This window comes from Ascidiella aspersa, chromosome 5 (assembly GCF_963924565.1).
Source record: "Ascidiella aspersa chromosome 5, kaAscAspe10.2, whole genome shotgun sequence".
NCBI classification, from domain to species: Eukaryota; Metazoa; Chordata; class Ascidiacea; order Phlebobranchia; family Ascidiidae; genus Ascidiella; species Ascidiella aspersa.
In genome coordinates, this window is record NC_139451.1 from 9,500,824 (window position 1) to 9,503,323 (window position 2,500).

At 55.0% G+C, this 2,500-nt stretch overlaps 2 non-coding genes across 2 annotated transcripts; both read left to right on the top strand.

The window, feature by feature from the left end:
• The first annotated feature begins 129 nt into the window (after positions 1 to 129).
• On the top strand, positions 130 to 1,940 carry LOC146142801 (small subunit ribosomal RNA). Its single transcript, XR_014500199.1, has one exon. It is a non-coding gene; the product is annotated as a small subunit ribosomal RNA (ribosomal RNA).
• Positions 1,941 to 2,187: 247 nt separating this feature from the next.
• On the top strand, positions 2,188 to 2,341 carry LOC146142802 (5.8S ribosomal RNA). The gene has a single exon (XR_014500215.1). It is a non-coding gene; the product is annotated as a 5.8S ribosomal RNA (ribosomal RNA).
• The last annotated feature ends 159 nt before the right edge of the window (positions 2,342 to 2,500 follow it).

Here is a 2,500-nt window from a genome sequence, read left to right on the forward strand (position 1 = left end):
CTGAGTTCGGGCAGCCGAGCAAAGAACGAAATTTTAACGGAGAAGCCTTCGGGTTTCGCATCGACCGAGCGACGGCGCCGCATCAGCGGCGCCTCCTTCGTCGGCCTTTCGGGGCTACGCTAAAGTAGCTACCTGGTTGATCCTGCCAGTAGTCATATGCTTGTCTCAAAGATTAAGCCATGCAAGTCTAAGTACGAGCTCTCGTACAGTGAAACTGCGAATGGCTCATTAAATCAGTTATGGTTCATTTGATCGTACGTTTTACGTGGTTAACTGTGGAAATGCTAGAGCTAATACATGCGTGAAGCGCCGACCTCGCGGGAGGCGTGCTTTTATCAGACCAAAAACCGACCGGGCTTCGGCCCGCAACCTTTGGTGACTCTGGATAACTTTGCGGATCGCACGGTCTCGCACCGGCGACGGATCATTCAAGTGTCTGCCCTATCAACTTTCGTCGGTACGGTACTGGCCTACCGAGGTTCTTACGGGTAACGGAGAATCAGGGTTCGATTCCGGAGAGGGAGCCTGAGAAACGGCTACCACATCCAAGGAAGGCAGCAGGCGCGCAAATTACCCATTCCCGACGCGGGGAGGTAGTGACGAAAAATAACAATACAGGACTCTAAACGAGGCCCTGTAATTGGAATGAGTACACTTTAAAACCTTTAACGAGTATCCATTGGAGGGCAAGTCTGGTGCCAGCAGCCGCGGTAATTCCAGCTCCAAAAGTGTATATTTAAGTTGTTGCGGTTAAAAAGCTCGTAGTTGGATTTTGGGCGCAGGCGGCCGGTCCGTCGCAAGGCGTGTACTGGCCGTCCTGGCCTCACCTCCGGTTCTCCGCCGGTGCCCTTGACTGAGTGTCGGCGGCGGCCGGAACGTTTACTTTGAAAAAATTAGAGTGTTCAAAGCAGGCGATTCGCCTGAATAATGGTGCATGGAATAATGGAATAGGACCTCGGTTCTATTTTGTTGGTTTTCGGAGCGCGAGGTAATGATTAAGAGGGACAGACGGGGGCATTCGTACTGTGCCGTTAGAGGTGAAATTCTTGGATCGGCGCAAGACGAACGACTGCGAAAGCATTTGCCAAGAATGTTTTCTTTAATCAAGAGCGAAAGTCAGAGGTTCGAAGACGATCAGATACCGTCCTAGTTCTGACTATAAACGATGCCAACTAGCGATCGGGGGGCGTTAGTTTTACGACCTCTCCGGCAGCTTGCGGGAAACCAAAGTCTTTGGGTTCCGGGGGAAGTATGGTTGCAAAGCTGAAACTTAAAGGAATTGACGGAAGGGCACCACCAGGAGTGGAGCCTGCGGCTTAATTTGACTCAACACGGGAAATCTCACCCGGCCCGGACACAGTGAGGATTGACAGATTGAGAGCTCTTTCTTGATTCTGTGGGTGGTGGTGCATGGCCGTTCTTAGTTGGTGGAGCGATTTGTCTGGTTAATTCCGATAACGAACGAGACTCTGGCTTGCTAACTAGTTACGCGACCCAATCGGTCGGCGTCTAACTTCTTAGAGGGACTAGTGGCGTTTAGCCACACGAGATTGAGCAATAACAGGTCTGTGATGCCCTTAGATGTTCGGGGCCGCACGCGCGCTACACTGACCGGATCAGCATGTGCTCGCCTTGGCCGACAGGTCTGGGTAACCCGCTGAACCCCGGTCGTGCTAGGGATAGGGAATTGCAATTATTTCCCTTGAACGAGGAATTCCCAGTAAGCGCGAGTCATTAGCTCGCGTTGATTACGTCCCTGCCCTTTGTACACACCGCCCGTCGCTACTACCGATTGAATGGTTTAGTGAGGTCCTCCGATTGGACCTGGCGCGGCCGGCAACGGTCGAGCCGGCGTCCGAGAAGACGATCTAACTTGATCATTTAGAGGAAGTAAAAGTCGTAACAAGGTTTCCGTAGGTGAACCTGCGGAAGGATCATTAACGGTCTCGCAAACGCTTCGGCGAACGCGAAACTCGGACAAGCGAGAGAAAAAGTTTTTGCTACCCGGCGCCCGACCCGCGAGGAGCGGCGCGCCGGCCGGCGATTCGGTCACCCGGTAATGTTTGCGCGTCGAGTGCCGCGGTGCCGCGCGCTCCGGCTTCAAGCGTCGGCCTGGCCGACCGCTCGGCGCGGTATATTTTGTCACCCTTTAGTGCGAGGCACTGTGCGAGCGAAACAATCGTGGATGGCTCTTGGCGGTGGATCACTCGGCTCGTGAGTCGATGAAGGACGCAGCTAGCTGCGTGAATTAGTGTGAATTGCAGGACACATTGAGCATCGACGTTCTGAACGCAAATTGCGGCCTCGGGTCAATCCCGGGGCCGCGCCCGCCTCAGGGTCGCGTTGCAAACGTTCCGCGCGGGGATTTCTCCGCGCGGCTGCTGCGGCGTCGGACGCGCGAGCGCCCGTCCCGCTCAAGACAGCACGGCACGATGTGCGACGATCGCGACCAGAATCCCGCGCGGCGGCGGCGAGTCGACCTCGAAGAGGCCAACGGCTG